Source organism: Macrobrachium rosenbergii, chromosome 49 (genome assembly GCF_040412425.1).
Source record: "Macrobrachium rosenbergii isolate ZJJX-2024 chromosome 49, ASM4041242v1, whole genome shotgun sequence".
Lineage (NCBI taxonomy): Eukaryota > Metazoa > Arthropoda > Malacostraca > Decapoda > Palaemonidae > Macrobrachium > Macrobrachium rosenbergii.
The window spans coordinates 823,844-841,005 of NC_089789.1; the positions used below are offsets into that span (position 1 = coordinate 823,844).

General features: G+C 47.0%; 1 protein-coding gene across 1 annotated transcript in view; it reads left to right on the top strand.

Annotated features, from left to right (window-relative positions):
- The window catches only part of LOC136832001 (zinc finger protein 585A-like), a 74,297-nt gene that overhangs the window by 2,824 nt on the left and 54,311 nt on the right, over positions 1 to 17,162 (top strand). The window lies entirely within an intron of this gene.

Here is a 17,162-nt window from a genome sequence, read left to right on the forward strand (position 1 = left end):
GAATGCGAATATGGGGGTTTACTGTATTATACAGTGTCACACATAAAGCAAGCAGAACGAATGATCAATAAAACCATAATAAAAATAGATGAATTATAAAAATAAAAGTTGGAAAAAAGGTGAAGAAACAGAATTGAAAATCAGAAACCATAATATACCAATTAGCCAAACTGCAAACTTTTTAGGATTAATATTTGATGCACACCTGAGTTGGAAAGCTCATATAACTTACATAAAATCAAAATGCAAAAGGACGCTAAGTCTAATTAAAAAACTATCACACACAAATTGGGGAGCTGATAGACATACTCTTACCATACTGTATAAAAAAACAACAGTGCTATCAGTCATTGACTACGGAAGTGAAATATATGGTTCAGTGTCAGAAGCAGCACTGAAAATATTAGATCCAATTCACAATGAAGGACTAAGAATGTGCACAAGAGTATTTAGATCCTCACCAGTCTCCTCAGCACAAGTTGAATATAGTGAACTGCCACTGTTCCTCCATAGAGAGTTCATAACAATGAAAAGTGCATTAAGAATCAAAACAAGTGATTCACCAACTAAAAATCTCCTTTCCCAATTAGAGCTAATAGATTGTTTGAGTCACTGAACATAGATGTACAAGTACCTTCAGTAGTAAAGTTACCACCCCATTGGACCATGAATAAAGTAAAGACTTGCACACAGTTGAGATATTTATCAAAAAGTTCCTCATATACCCCAGAACACCATAGACAAAAAACCATAGATCACATAAGACAATAACATTCACATTACACAATTTATACAGATGGGTCTAAATCACAACATGGAGTAGGATATGCAGCTATATCCCAGAACAAGTCATATCAGTTATCTTTGCCTAATAATGCCCCAGTCTTCACAGCAGAGTTGTGTGCAATCGTAGTAGCCATCAAAATTATAAAGCAAATCTCATTCAATAATTTTGTTATTTTGTTCATGAGACTTACCTGGCAGATATATATATAGCTGTATTCTCTGTTAGTCCGACAGAATTTCAAAACTTACGACACACGCGAGTGGGAGATCAGGTGGTTAGTACCCATTCCCGCCGCTGGGGCGGGTATCAGAACCATTCCCATTTTCTATTTCAGATTTTTCTCTGTCGCGGTACTGTCAACACTTGTTTTCAGTACCTCCGTCTTGGATTTCGGATAAAACTTGGTTGTCACTTGAGTATTTGTTTGATTTTGGTTTTTGACTTGGACTTGTGGCTAGGCATACGCTATTGTGGATTGTTTTGGATTTGGCTTTGTTTTTCCTGGGATTAAGATGTCTGAATCTAGTTCTTCTAGTTATCGAGTTTGCCGTGTGCAAGACTGTAAGGTGAGGCTACCGAAAATTTCGGTAGATCCTCACACTGTATGCTCGGGTTGTAGAGGGCATGTTTGTTTGTTGAATGACCGATGCAAGGAGTGTGAATCTTTGTCTGATGCTAGTTGGAGGACTTATGATTCGTATGTGAGAAAGCTAGAGCGGGATAGGATCAGGAGGTCTTCCTCCAGAAGTGGTAGGAGTCAGGGTAGTGTGTTTTCACCTGTTAACCCTCCTGTAGACGTAGCTCTTCCTAACCCTGTGGTGTTGCCCCCGAACCCTGGGGTTGTGTCTGCGGATGGTGATGCCCTGGCGATTATTATGTCTTCCATTCGTACCTTGGAAGCTAATATGCTCGCTCTTCAAAGTGCTGTGAAGTGCAGTGATAGTGTCTGTCCCCCTTGTGTTGTGGAGGGGGCGTCAGATCGGCCGTATAACGCCTCTAGGTCTAGACCTCTGTCGGACTCCCAGGACTCAGGGAGTGGGCAAGTCGAAAGCCGCAAGAGGGTTACGCGGACCCCCCACCGATCTGGCGTCCCTTCGGCATGTCCTGATGACGCTTCCCAGGCTGCCAAGGATCGTGCTCGGGCACGAATCCTTAAGGATTGCTTCTCTTCCCCCGATTCCTCCTCCCCGCGTCGGGAATGGAAATCTCGGGATTCTCGCCCTTTGAAGAGAAGCTTCAAAGAAGGGGACGCTTCACGTCCCTTTTCTCGTGACGCTCTTCGCTCTTCTCCGGAGGATTTTGACGCCATCCCACCGCAGAAGAGGACCAGGACGTCATCAGACGATGACGCTTTTGAGCGCTCCGTTCGCTCCAGAAAGAAGGCTGTTGCTTCCCCTGTGAGAAGGAAGAAGGCATCCCCTCGCCCCTCTTCTTCTCACAGGATCAGCCCTTCTCCTGAGGAGGAATCTTCTCCTACTCGTAAGCTGCTCCTAGGCATGCAGAAGCAATTGGCTTCGTTAATGGCCCAGAAGGAGACTGATGCGTGTCGTCGTCGGAAGGATTCCCGGCTGCCGATCAAGAGGTCCAAACCTTCCCCTTCTCCTTCTCCACGTTCGTCGTCGTCTCATGCTTCGCCGCCCGCTAGAAGTCCTGTTGCTCAGCGCTTTACTGGTCTCGGCAGGGATCGCAATTTCCCGCTTTCTGATGCGCTTCATGCTGCCAGGCTTGACGCCCCTCGTTACGACGATCCTCTTGTTTCTCGTCATGACGCTTCTCATGCTGCTAAGCATGACGCTTCTCATGCTGCTAAGCATGACGCTTCTCATGCTGCTCGGCAAGACGCCTCCCTTGCTGCTCGACATGACGCCTCCCTTGCTGCTCGTCATGACGCCTCCCTGGCTGCTCGGCAAGACGCCTCCCTTGCAGTTCGGCAAGACGCCTCCCTTGCTGCTCGGCACGACGCCTCTCTTGCTGCGAGGCATGACGCCTCCCTCGCTGCTCGCTCTCACCAGGACGCTCGTCGGATCGTTCGTCAAGAAGCTCGTCGGGATTCTCGTCAGGACGCTCGTCGGGACTCTCATTTTGACTCTTCTGCCCGAGACTTTCGCGACCCCTCTCGGACTTCTTCCAAGCAGAAGTCCCTTTTGCATGTTGGTCTGCAAGGACTTCGTCCTCCCGGTTCTTCTCCTGCCCCTTTGGTTGTTCCTGTGGAAGAAGGAGAGCTTTCTTGCGCTTCGGATCCTGCAGTTGAGGATCAGTCCTCTTCTTCTTCAGCTTCTGCAGACTACCAAGTCTTGACTAGGCTGCTGAAGGACTTGTTTGGGGACAAGTTTCAACCCTCTGCTCCTCGCCCTCCCCCCTCGCAGCTAACCTCGTCTAAATCACAAAAGTCTTCTGGTTTTGTGAAGATGGCGACGTCTCTCTCTACGAAGAGGGCCTTTAACAAGGTTCAGGAGTGGATGGACTCCAGGAAGGCCCAGTGCAAGACTTCTTTCGCCCTGCCTCCATCAAGATTGAGTGGAAAAGCAGGAATTTGGTACGAGACAGGAGAGGAGGTTGGTTGGAGAGTTCCTTCCTCTTCTCAAGGGGATTTTGCCAGCCTTGTGGACGCTCCCAGAAGGTCTCTCCTTTCATCAGCGAAGGTGTCCTGGTCTTTATCTGAGACCGATCACCATCTGAAAGGCCTATTCAGGTCTTTAGAAGTCTTTAACTTTTTGGACTGGTGCCTGGGAGTCCTGGACTTGCAGGCTCGTAGCCCTGACTCCATTAGTCTGGGAGATTTGTTTAGCGTCCTATCCTGTATGGACAAGGCGGTTAGGGATGGCTCCGAAGAACTGGCTGCCCACTTCTGTGCAGGGGCTTTTAAAGAAGAGAGCCATTTACTGCAACTTCACGGCGAAGTCGGTCTCTCCTACTCAGAAGGCAGAATTGTTGTTCGCTCCGCTTTCTAGCCATCTTTTTCCCCAACCCTTAGTCAAGGATATGGCCGCCACCTTGCAAGAGAAGGCTACTCAGGACCTCCTGGCCCAGTCTTCTAGACGTCCTGCAGCCCCTTCGACTTCTTCCCTTGGGCAGGCTTCCAAGATTCAGAAGCCCTTTCGTGGAGGACCCTCCTCTAGATCGTCCTTTCGAGGAAGAGGTCCCTCAAGAGGTAGAGCCCCTTCTAAGACCAGGGGCAAGAAATGACTCCGTGGACCTTCAGACACCGGTAGGAGCCAGGCTCCTTTCTTTTGCAAGAGCCTGGAGAGAGAGAGGGACGGACAACTGGTCCCTCCAAGTCATCGAAAAGGGATACAAGATCCCATTCCTCGTATTGCCTCCGTTAAGTACGAATCCCATAGATCTGTCGCCATCCTATCAACAGGAGAAGCAGCAGATTCTCTTCGACCTGCTCGAGCAAATGCTCGAGAAGAGAGCTGTGGAGCAGGTCTCAGATTTACAATCCCGGGCTTTTACAACAGGCTGTTTCTGGTACCGAAGCAGTCAGGGGGATGGAGACCAGTTCTGGACGTCAGCAAGTTGAACCATTTCGTTCTGAAGGAAAAGTTCGTAATGGAGACGTCCCAGTCGGTCATGGGAGCCCTAAGACCAGGCGACTGGATGGTTTCTCTCGATCTCCAGGACGCCTATTTTCACGTCCCTATACATCCTCTATCGAGGAAATACCTGAGATTTGTCCTGCGGGGACAGGTATTCCAGTTCAGGGCCCTCTGCTTCGGGCTCAGCACAGCTCCTATGGTCTTCACGATCTTAATGAGGAATGTTGCGAGATGGCTTCGCCTTGGAGGAATAAGAGTCTCTCTTTATTTGGACGATTGGCTCATTCGAGCCTCGTCAATGACGAGGTGTCTGGAGGATCTTCACACGACTTTGACCTTGACGAAGTCCCTAGGACTTCTGGTGAATTTCGAAAAGTCCCATCTGACCCCGACTCAGTCCATCGTTTATCTGGGGATTCAGATGGATTCAGTGGCTTTTCGAGCATTTCCGTCTCAAGAAAGACAACTACAGTGTTTAGAAAAAGTTTCAGCCTTCCTGAGGAAAGAAACATGCTCGGTGAGGGAATGGATGAGTCTGCTGGGGACCATTTCATCACTGGAGAAGTTTGTTTCCCTGGGGAGACTGCATCTCAGACCGCTTCAATTCTTCCTTGCAGAGAACTGGCAGGACAAGGAGAATCTGGAAGTTTCTCTGAGTATTTCGCCAAAGGTAAAGAATCACCTTCGGTGGTGGCTCGATCCATCGAAGTTGGCAGAAGGCCTTTCTCTCAAACTTCAGAACCCCGACCTAGTGTTGTTTTCCGACGCGTCCATCTCGGGGTGGGGAGCAACACTGGGGAGGGAAGAAGTGTCGGGCACCTGGAGAGGGGAACAGGTGTCCTGGCACATAAACCTCAAAGAATTGGGGGCGATTCAGTTGGCCCTTCTTTTCTTCGAGGGACGAGTCACGAACCGAGTTGTCCAGATCAACTCGGACAACACCACGGCCCTTTCATACCTCAAGAAACAGGGAGGAACTCACTCTCGGTCCCTGTTCGCCTTAGCAAAGGACATCCTTCTGTGGGCTCAGGCCCGAAATATTACGATCCTCACGAGGTTTGTTGCAGGCGTAGAGAACGTCCGTGCGGATCTTCTAAGTCGGCAGCGACAACTGCTCCCGACCGAATGGACCCTACACCAAGAGGTGTGTCAAGGACTGTGGAAGCTTTGGGGACGTCCCTTGGTAGATCTCTTCGCAACTTCCAAGACGAAGAGACTTCCTCTTTACTGCTCCCCTGTTCTCGACCCAGGAGCGCTCTCAGTGGACGCTCTTCTTTGGGATTGGTCGGGGATGGACGTGTATGCCTTTCCCCCGTACAAAATCATCGGAGAAGTCATCAGGAAGTTTGCGTCGTCGGAAGGGACGAGGATGACGTTAATCGCCCGTTTTGGCCTTCGAGGAATGGTTCACAGAGGTCATGTCCTTCCTAGTAGACTTTCCGAGATCTCTGCCCATGAGAGTCGATCTACTCAGACAACCCCACTTGAGAGGTACCACAAAAACCTCCCGCTCTGTGTCTAACTGCATTCAGACTATCGAGAAGCTGGCCAGAGCGAGAGGTTTTTCTAGACCAGTGGCGAAAGCTATTGCCAGAGCGAGAAGACTCTCTTCCAGTAATTTGTACCAATCGAAGTGGACCGTCTTTAGGAGATGGTGTAGAAAGAAGGGCATTTCCTCTACCACGACCTCTGTGAGCCAGATAGCAGACTTCCTCTTATTTCTGAGAAGTGATGTTAAACTTGCAGTCCCGACTATCAAGGGATATAGAAGTATGCTATCATCTGTTTTTAGGCATAGAAACTTGGATCTGTCTAACAACAAAGACCTTCACGATCTATTCAGATCCTTCGAAACCTCGAAGGTGCCTCGGCTAAGGACTCCTTCTTGGAATTTGGATGTTGTGTTACGGTTCCTGATGTCCAGTTCGTTCGAACCTCTTCGTTCTGCGTCATTGAGGAACATTACTAGAAAGACTATTTTTCTAACCGTTCTAGCAACTGCAAAGAGGGTTAGTGAACTGCAAGCCTTTAGTAGACATATAGGCTTTAAAGGACATAACGCAGTTTGTTCTTTAAGCCCTTCCTTTAGCGAAAAATGAGAACCCGTCTAACCCTTGGCCCAAGAGCTTTGAAATCAAGGGTATGGCTGAAATCCTAATTCAAGAGCCAGAGAGTCCTTTGCCCTGTTAGGGCTCTCAAAGTCTACTTAGACAAGACGAAGGAAAGTCGAGGTCCCTCAGATAGTTTATGGTGTTCCGTAAAGAGACCGGACTTACCTATGTCGAAAGAATGCTCTGGCTTTCTTTCTGAGGGATACGATTAAAAAGCCCATTCATGCTGTCAAGACACTGATTTTAAACTTCTGAAAGTCAATGCTCACGAGGTGAGGGCGGTTGCGACTTCAGTGGCTTTTCAGAAGAATATGTCACTCAGTAACATTCTGGGTGCCACATTTTGGCGTAGCAACTCTGTGTTCGCCTCACACTACCTGAGAGATGTGAAGACGACATATGAGAACTGCTTCTCGCTAGGACCATACGTTTCAGATACTTTCCTGGGGGCAGGGGATGACACTCATCCTATCCTATAGAAAATGGTTGGATAGTGTTTTTATGGTTGTTGGGTCGACTGCCTGTGGCGGACTTCCCAATCGTTAGCTTTAGTTGCGTTATCCTAACTTAGTTAGGCTTGGTCAGGTGGTTGGTTTTTACTTCGTTTGCCCTCATTGTATGGTCAATATGGTCTAGTCACATTGTGGTCACGCCCCCGTTGACAGATCATCTAGAACTCACCAGCTATACAGGTCACACCCTTGCTGGAGACTCTAGTTAAGCAGAAGCGGACTTGGGTGACAGTAATCACGAAGTCAGCTATGCTAACAGGTAAGGAACCAAACTATCTTTCACCTACATGTAGTGTGTTTTCCAAAATCCTATTCTGTCTTTACCCACCTCCAATGGTGGTATTCAGCTATATATATATCTGACAGGTAAGTCTCATGAACAAAATGATATTTTAATGATAAAATAAAGTTTGTTCATACTTACCTGGCAGATATATATATTCATAGTGCCCGCCCACCTCCCCTCAGGAGACAGTGGCACTAGAAAATCTGAATAGAAAATGGGAATGGTTCCTGATACCCGCCTCCCAGCGTCGGGAATGGGTACTAACCACCTGATCTCCCACTGCGTGTGTCGTAAGTTTTGAAATTCTGTCGGACTAACAGAGAATACAGCTATATATATATCTGCCAGGTAAGTATGAACAAACTTTATTTTATCATTAAAATATCATTTTTAGTGACTCAAGAAGCGCTATAGGTTACTATTCAAAAAATAATATTGTACAGGAAATTAAATATGAACTCCATAAATTGTATGATAATGGAAAAAGTATTGAAATATGTTGGATCCCTGCCCATGTAGGGATTAAAGGAAATGAAGAGGCTGATAAAGCAGCTAAAGAAGCAGTCCACATGGCAAGAGCAGACGTAAAAATCCCAATTAGTGATTACATTAGAGATATAAAAACAAACATTGTAAATAAATGGCAAAATATATGGAATGAGGAACCTATAAATAATAAATTGGAACATAAAATCCAGTGTTGGAAAGTGGAGCTCATCATGTCAGAGAGAGAGACGCACACATGCAATTCTGAGGCGTCTGCGAATAGGCCACACTCCTTTGACACATGGACACTTGATGAACAGTACACATGGCCCTCCTCCCGAATGCCCAGAATGCAGTGTTGATAACAGTCAAACATGTGCTGTGTGACTGTCCAGAATATATTCAACAGCGAGCATCGACCTTTGGAAAGAAATCAATGGGGGAAATTTTGTCAGAATCGTATACATTTTCAGTCATCCCAATTTTAACATTCATGAAGAAGTGTAACATAATAGACAAAATATAAAACCAAGTAAATAATGAGAATACAGAAGCCCGTAGGGCGTTTAATGAATAAAAAAAATTGTAATTTATTCTGAATTTTAATTTTTTATTTTTTGAAATTTTATTTCATTCTTTTTAATCTTTAATTTTTTTTGGTATGTATGAAAACGAGTAATTGTATTTATCGTATACATGTGTTTCAGTGTAAAAACACGTTCATTATACAGTTTTTTCTTTTAAACATCATTTTCATTTATTCATCATAATGCGAATGACCTATTTGGTCCCAGTTCTAGGCCTGTGGCCTAGACCTGGTATTTCATCCTAATCCTTCGGGCCAGCCCTATGAGAGCTGATAGTCAGCTCAGTGGTCTGGTTAAACTATCTTACTAATACTAATAATGGAGAGAAGCCAATCATGTGCAGGGAATGTGGGAAAGCATTTTCCTTGAAACCAAATTTTACAATCCATATGAGAAATCATACTGAAGAGAAGCCATTCATGTGCAAGGAATGTGGGAAGGCATTTTCCCAGAAATCACATTTTACAGCTCAAGTGAGAATTCATACTGAAGAGAAGCCATTCATGCAAGGAATGTGGGAAAGCATTTTTCCAGAAGCATGGTCTTACATGTCATATAAGAATGCATACTTGAAAGAAGCCAATCATGTGCAAGGAATGTTGGAAAGCAATTTCCGAGATACAAGATCTTGCAGCTCATATGAGAATCCATATTGGAGAGAAGCCATTCATGTGCAAGGAATGTGGGAAAGCATATTCCAGGAAACATCTTAGAATTCAAAAGAGAATTCATACTGGAAAGTAGCCATTTACAGTAAACTATCTGCTGTAATATATCCAAGGCTCCTGTGGAAATGGGAAATTTGTGGATATGGCAGAAAAAATGCTGCATGGTTGGCGAATTCACAGATGCGAGCTTTTCATTCGAACCTAGGGTGAAGGTCCCAATGGGAAAGTGCGGCCCAGTAGAGATGCAATTTTTTTTTTTTTTAACAATACAGTAATTTGTTCCTATATGATATACAAACCATGGGTCCTTTCCATTAGGAATTACTTTCAGCGAAGCTGGAAACAGCCGTTAAAACTCTTGAACAAAGTGGTTAGGCGGTAACTACCATCCGGATGTAAACATTCCAATTTGCTTTCGGCCGTCATGCTGTGCAGATGTGTTTTTTGGAGCTCTCTTCCTGATTGTCATTAAGCTCTTCTCTCCCATAGGGGTCTTTTTTTTTTTTTTTTTTGTATATATTGTGTGTTTGATATTATTTAATATACAAACCCATGATTTTGATAGCCTTGCAGTAAGGCCATCTTTCCCCAGCATGTTTTTCTTGGGTTCGGCAGCCAGGGGTGTAAATTTTCGCTCCCCTATCGTCTGGGCCTCACGTCCTCCTCTACTTGTTCGGGAGAGTGGCTGTAAATTTCTGTCTTGTGCGAGTGTTGCACTTTGCCACCTGCCCCTTGGGCAGCTTTGCCGGAAGGAACTTTATTGGGAGGGGGTTGCTGGGCGTCATTGGAAGGTTATTCGCCTCCAGTGGCGTCCTTGGTGACTACCCCTTCATTCCTTCCGGTAGCTCCCCTCCTTTGGGAGAGATCTCTCCTGCATCCTCTTCGCTCGCTCATCAAGCGAAGATCGGCCGTGGGGTGGGGGCCATCGGATGACCTCTTATCAGGGGCCTCCTCTCACTTCATAGGACAATCCCCTTTGGAGCGAGAGGAGTCTCCCTTTACTAATCTTTTTTGCTTTTTTCTCGAGTTTATTAGCAAGCATCGAAAGACACAGCTGACATTCGTGAAGCTCCTGCCGGTTGGGCCGCTCCTGTCATGCCTCCTGCCTCAGCTGCCCTGGTCGCTCCTGTTGCTTCTCCTGGTGTTCCTGTCACCTGGGCCACTCCCGTTACACTTCCTGATGTAGCTGCCCTGGCGGTTTCTGTATTTCCTGATCGAGGAAGAAGTACTGTGAGATGTAGTCGTCTTCTTCAGCTTGATCTTTAACTTCGTCTTCTGCTGCCTTCTCCCCTTCTTCTTTTGAGGCTTGTCGGCCGAAGAAGAGGAAGGCTGCCTCTCCCTCCCCTAAGAAGTCCCGCCATGGGGCTTCTAAGGGACTGCCTCCCTTCATGGGGAGCCAGTGGGATCTCGTCGGCTTTCCCTGCCTTCGGCCTGGGGAACTGAATCGCTTACCCTAGGTTTCTGTGTTTCAGGAGTCGCGGGCGTGCAGACTTCAGTTGCACTCCCATTGCCAGTCTAGGAGTTCTGCTTCTAGACTGGTGCTGTCGGGTGCTCGACTTTGTCAAGTCACACTGAGTGCTCGAGAATCTTCGGAGTCTCATGTATACCTAACTAGTGTTGGAGAGACCTCTCATCATCCCGGTTCAGGCACAGGACGAGAGAATGAACCAAGACATGCAAGTGTCTTGGTTCTTCCTGCCAGTACTGAGTTTTGAGTGCTCGGTCATTTCTGAAAGAGTGCTCGGTCAGGTTCCCAGTTCGGTGTCTCGGTCCCAAGGGTTCGAGAGCCTGGAGAGGCAAGGAGGGTGTTCCTTTCAGAGGTCCTGCATGACTTCTGAGGGAGTACCTCTCTTTGGAGAGGCAGTGCGTTCTCTTGTGTGGCTCCTCCCGGCCCTTGGGGTTGGGAACCGATCCGCATTCCCCATTGGGTTCTCGTGCCTTGGGGGCCTCGAATGTGCGACCTTTCGAGGCTGCTCTCTCGATTCCAGTTCTTAGAAGCCTGCATCTAAGACTGACTCTGAGTCTGTCCTTTCTTGGTTTTCTTTGGAAGCCAAGAGGAGCTTACTACCATTGATTATTCTTAAAGAGATTCGGGAGTCTCACCAAGCACTCAGACTCCTTGGAATTTCGAGCGCTTGGACTCCTTTGGACTGCAAGCGCTCAACTAGCGAGTCGTCGAGTGTCTGGGATTCTGTGGAATCTCGGGCACTCCCCAAGCCAGTAGGGAGTTTGCTCTCTAGTCTGGTTTAGGCACAGTGCAAGAGAAGGTGCCGAATCAGCACCTCCTGCCTGCTTCATTTTGAGTGCTCGATCAGTTCCGAAACTCATGTCTTGGACCCTTGGGTTCGAGCACTTTGGTTAGCAGACAAGAATCCCCTTTAAACCTTCTTGAGGGGCTTCAGCCTCAGAGGAGATTGAGGTATATTTTGAGGACAGCGCTAGTTCACAGCTGAGCTCTCCAGGCTCAGCCTTGCTTGCTCTAGCCATCGATCATGTTTATGTGATCAGTTTGGATCAGTTCGGACCCCTCGCCTAGCCCCTGATTGCGTTTTGAGACTGGCTTGACTTGCTTGCCTGGCCCCTGATTGCGTTTATGTGATTGGCTCAGCTCGCTCAGCTCGTGCAGTTTGGCTTGCACTCCCAGCCCCCACGGCTCAGTTTGGCGAACCGAATGCTGTCGAGGTTCTCCTTCCTTCAGGAGACTCAGCTCAAGTGAACTTGTGCTCTCTTCAGGTTAGCGATTTGCTGTGGCGTTCGTGTTCTCCTTCCTCTGTGCAACCATCATCACCTCTGGTTGATGATCACCTGCAGTCAGCCTCCTGCTGGTTTTTCTAGCAGGACAGGTAAGAGTGCTTTTCTTCTCTCCTCTTTCTGCAAACCCTTTCGGTTGCTGCCGGGGGATGCAAGTCGGATAGAGATGACTCGTGATGAGTTTTGTTTCTTAACGGAGTTCCACTACAAGGATCTATGTCTCAGGCTCTGTTCTTGGATCAGCTCAGAGTAGCCGAGGGTGGTTTTCTGCATTATGCATTGCCTCGGGGGGGTCTTATGCCGACTAGCAGATTGTCCTGGCTCTGGCTTGTCTGGACTCGGATCTCTCACTGTTTCCCTTTGCCGTGAAGGGTGTTCCCTCTTGCAGCAAGAGACAGTGAGCCTGGAGGACACTGCTATGGTGTCCCTCCAGGTAGTCTCTTGATGAATCTGTGATCCTTCACTTTTTCAAGGCTTTGCCTCCTCAGATGCGATCATTCCTGAAGAGGTCTCTGCCTTCTAGAGACTGTTCCAGTCTTGGGGTGGGTTTGCCTACCCAGCACCAGACAGCAACCTGTGGACAATTCTGGTGCTAAGAAGAGGGATGCTGTCCTGATTCCAATCTCCAGTCTAGTAAGTCCCAAGTCGTCACATTCCCTCAGGAATGGACTTTTACTTGGTTCTGCCTCCCTCTTTTGCAGAGAGTAGGTAGATACTGCAGTAATCAAGGAACGTGCCAAGGCAACTGCCTTGTCCTCCAGACAATGGCAGGCTAGCCCTTCCTCAACCCCTAAGAAGTGTCAGGCTTCAAGGGCGCTCGCAGAACACCCAGCCTTCCTCATGCTATTCTTAGAAAGTGCACATATGTGTGTCTCTTTCAACCCTCTCTCCATCAGGAAGAGGGCAGAGGGAGGAGAGGAAGGGAAAACGCTTGGAGCGGCATTCTCCTCTTGCTGGTGCCTGGGTGAAGGAGTGACTGTCAAGTTATTGGACTACAGTACATGACAGCAACATAACCGAGACCTGGCAGTGGATATCTTTCAGGAGAAGTATCTTTTTCTTCCGGGTCTCGGTTACCTTTCATCAAACTTCCATTCCATCTCCTCTCCCGAGTTCCCAACTTTGGGAGCAACAAGCCCTGCTAGAGCTAGTCATCTTCAGTGTCCTGTCGTCGCTGCAGAAGCTGTCCCCTCAGGGGCAGCTTCGCCTTCAATTCTCTTCATGAGTATGCCTGCATATTCTCCTCACGACATGCTTCTGTTCTGAGATGCACCAACCGGGGAAGAGGTGCACACCTGTAAGACTGTTGCCTTCGAGGTGTGCAACCAAGACAATAAATACCTTCTCATCAACATCCTGGAACTCAAGGCAGTTTTCTGGCCCTTTGAGAGTTTCAGGATCATTTTTTGAGATACCCTGGGGTGTTGTTAGACACATTAGTGGCAAATATCAACAAACAAGAGGGTCTCTTTCCCTCCTGTTGCTTAAATTGACTTTGCAGGTGCTCGAGTGAACTGTGGTGTACTTTGTAGAGCTGTCAGCCAGATACATTCCAGGCAATGGGATGTATTGGCAGGCAAGCTCAGCCTCTGGCATTGAGTGACGGGGACAGAGCGCTCCCCTCAATCAATTCTTCACAGAGAGGTTGCTCGACTTGAGGGCTCTCTATTGTCTTTATGTTTGCCTCCCGGCTCAACGGAAGTCTGCAGGTCTTCTGCTTCATCATACCAGACCCATAGACTGCTACAGTGATGCATGCTGACATGGTGGGACAACCTCGATGTCTTCATCTTCCCTTCGTATTTGTCTAATTCGCAAGGTGTTCAGCGAAGTGTCGTTCACCCCGAATGAAAATGAATGCTGGAAGACTTCACTTTTTGCCTGTCCTAGCTCTGCTTCTGAGGCACCAAGAAGAGTTCCTCCTTAACCCCACCTTCTGTGTTAGGGACATGTGAAGCGGTTCCTCAGGCAGTACAGTACAATCCCTGTGCCTTCACTACTAGAGACTACCCAGCTTCCCTTGCAAGCATAGGCTTCTTGCCGAGCGACAACGGAGATAACTAGATAGCTCTATCAATCCCCTACAGCAGTACTTAGGGATTGGAGCCATCTTCGCTGGTTGGTGTCGTTGACGGGACTTTTTTCTCTGGTCAGATCTTCTCTTCAGCAAGTTGCCGACTTCTTCCTCTTCTTTGCCGAGAGTTGTTTCTCTCCGGTTCAGTTGCGAAGACTTAGGTCCACATTCAGCCTAGTCTTTCACCTGAAAGTAGCCCTTTTCTCCTCAGTTGAGATTTTGGTACTGATGAGAAGCTTTTATCGGTCTTGCTCTCCCAGTGACCCCAGGTCCCTGGACTGCATGTGATTCTCGTTTAGGGTTCCTGTCTCATGCTCCACATGTGCCCTTGCAAGAGTCGTCAGATAGAATTCCAGCTCTCAAGACCATCTCTCGTCTTGCTTCGGCATTGGAGAAGAGGATTGACAATCTTCATGGACCTTCTTTGCTGTGAGCATTCAAGGTTATGGTGATCAGTAGCTTGATTCTGTCTCGGATATCGTAGCAAACTCCGTACCCCGTCAGCACCTGTTGCCAGGTTTGAGTTCCTCATGATCCCCTCCCCCTTGGGCTTTGTAGTTGATGATCCAGATTAGTTGCTGCTTTGGCCTGTTAGGGTTCTGCGGTACTTTTTGAAGAAGTCTCAACATCTCTTCGATGTCGACAACTTTGCGCTAGTACTAACTCACCCAAGAAAGAAGTGTCCAAGGACACATCTTTCTTTCTGGCCTCGTGAGACGATTGGAAGGGTGTACTCTGCAGCTGATATTGACGACACCTGCACACTCTGCCCAAGAGCTCACAAAGTCAGTGGCTTGGTCCATCCCTCGCATTCCAGAAGTTTCTGTCAGTCTAAAAGCAGAGATGTAGTCTCATCAGACCACATTTATGACTTTATGCCTTTGGGTTTTTGCCCATGAGTCCTTGGAACCCCCTTTCCTTGAACCTGTGGTGGCTGCTGAACAAGTTCGTGTTTTCTTACCCGGCTCCTACAAGAGGACAGGTGGCATCTCACCTAAAGGTGTACAGTTCTGGAAGTGAAAGGGATTACAAGAGTGACTGGCCTCTCCTCCTCCTCCCCTGTCCCCCTGCTTCTCTTCCTTTGGGCAGAGAATGGGACTCGAACCGACACTTGCTGGAACTGTCGTCAGATGTGGTAAGCTTACACATCAAGCAGCCATCCTATTTTTCTTTCCTAGAATCATACAAGTAGTCCCGCTCCTTCCTTTAGCAAGGGGAGGAAGGAGACCCTGGCAATAAGACGAACCCTTTTCTGGTTTTTGCCTTACTTCCTCCAGCCTTTTAGATTCTTCCTAGCCTATTTTCTTATGAGTTACGTTTCCTCACTCATTCAAGAAGGCCCAGAAGTCTGACAGTTGATCTCACAGTTCCTATACTGTGATCACTATGTCAGAGGCATGGTACTCGTCCTTGCTCTTTCAACCAGGGCAAGTAGCCCAGATGTGGCAAACTCCAGTCAGTTCAGAGACTTGCTCAGATTCCTCCCTCCGAGTGAGTCTTCCTAATGTAAAGGACCGATTGTTTGTATATCGTGTAGGAATAAATCACAACTTTTGAAAGTAAATTGCATTTTTCCTAACTATACAAACCTGAGGTCCTTTACATTACATTTATGCCTGCCTCATGCCACCCCTCAATCTGAAACTGTGGCCAAAAGGCAAATTGGAATGTTTACATCTGGGCAGCGGGACTCCCACCTACCAAACAGCAGTTACTGCCTAACCACCTTGTTCAAGAGTTTTAATGGCCATTTCCAGCTTCACTGTGAGTAATTCCTATCGTAAAGGACCTCAGTTTGCATAGTTATGCAAAATACAATTCTCTTTAAAAATTTATGATTTTGAAAATAAGAATCCTAGGAATGTGTTCCATATCGGAAAATAAGGCTCAGAACATGTTCTATTTACACTGAAAATATGAAAATGATGATATGGCCATAACTTCTTGTTGATGAACAAAAATGTACCATTTTGTCCTTTTGTTATTTTTCATAGCTATTCTTAAGGATGTTACTTTTTATGTTCGTGGTTAGAAATGATGTCCATTGAGTATTAAGACAAATGAATGATTAGGCTGTCAGTAGTTGAGGGGAAATGAAGGTGTGTGTCCTTAGGGCCAGCGGAATTGAGGTGGCCTAGTGGAGACGCAAATTTTCAAAGATGCAGTAGAAAGGGCTAATAAAAACCAAAAGGAAGAATAATAGACCTTTTACCCATATGAACTAGAACTCAGAACTGCTTTCCCTAGAAGAGCAATAAACCCTTAAACCCGGGGCCCAATGCAGACGTGGAGTGCAAGCCAAGTGGGGACGCGCATCTCCACTGGGCCATGCGCTCTGCATCTCCATGGGCCCCCCTCTGGAAATGAATTTTTCAAGTCTAATTTTCTGTACATTTTATATAAATACAGGTTATAACAAACAGTTTTCATATAAAACAAACGATAAATTCAAATCAGGGCTAAATCACGTGTGTAGTCAAAACAAAAAACATTTTTTGTACATGCAACTTACCCGGCAGATATATACTTAGCTATAGTCTCCGACGTTCCTGACAGAAATTCAAATTTCGCGGCACACGCGACAGGTAGGTCAGGTGATCTACCATACCCGCCGCTGGGTGGCGGGAATAGGAACCATTCCCGTTTTCTAATCAGATTTTCTCTGTCGCTGGTTCCGGCAACATCTGTTGTTGGTTCCTTCTGCTTAGACTTTCATTTTTCGCTTGCTGAGGATTATTTTGGACTGACCTTTGGTGACGTATTGGATCTTTGGCTTGGCATACGCTTTTGTGGATTGATTTTGATTTCGGCTTTGGTATTTTCTGTAAGAATGTCTGATCAGAGTGTTGCACCTGTGTTTCGTGTGTGTGTTAGGTCTGATTGTAAGGTGAGACTACCGAAAGCTTCGGTAGATCCTCATACTGTGTGTTCGAGGTGTAGGGGGAATGATTGCTCTATTGAGAACACTTGTGTTGAATGTGAGAATCTCACTGATCTGGAATGGAAGGCTTTGAACTCTTATGTACGCAAGTTGGAGAAGGATAGAGTTAGGAAGGCTTCTTTTAGAAGCTCAAGTAGGTCTCTTTCTAAGGAGGTAGAATTAGAACCTAACACTCTTCCAGATTCGCCTGTCACTCCAGTTGTTTCAGCTCCTTCACCCTTCGTCGAACCTGTGGATTCGTCGTCGGAGATGGCTGCAATGAAGGCTACAATCCGCAAGATGCAGTTGCAGATGCGTGCTTTGGAGGAAAAGAAAATGAGAAGTGATAGTGATGTGAGTAGTGTCCCCAGTGTAGTGGAGGGGGCGTCTGACCGGCTCCGCATCGCTCCTAGGCCTAGACCTCTTCCAAACTCCCAGACC